Genomic DNA, 343 nt, shown 5'->3' with positions numbered 1-343 from the left:
TGGTGTATTTGTTGAGGGCACAGGGGGCGTAGCATGCGATGTGACCACGGGGGCGCGATCGGTGCACACCCTCCCCCGTGAGGTCAAAAGCTCCAAAGGAGGGCGGTCCAATGGTGCACCGACACGTACGTCCCCTTTCCCCACCGGTCCACTGGACACGCCCCACGCCGCCCGGCCACCCCCGCGCCCGGCTCGCGCGGACTCCCGGTTTGACCGGGCCCACCCACGCGCGGTGTCGCCGCCCGGGCGCGACGCGTCGGCCCGCGATTGGACGGCTGCCCCCGTAGCCAGGCGAGCTTCTCGAGGGGCCGCACCCATCGCCCTCCTATTTTTCTATCCCCCA

This window comes from Triticum dicoccoides, chromosome 4A (genome assembly GCF_002162155.2).
Source record: "Triticum dicoccoides isolate Atlit2015 ecotype Zavitan chromosome 4A, WEW_v2.0, whole genome shotgun sequence".
Classification (NCBI taxonomy): Eukaryota; Viridiplantae; Streptophyta; class Magnoliopsida; order Poales; family Poaceae; genus Triticum; species Triticum dicoccoides.
The sequence above is the reverse complement of the archived record's forward strand: the minus strand, read 5'-3'. Positions refer to the sequence as shown.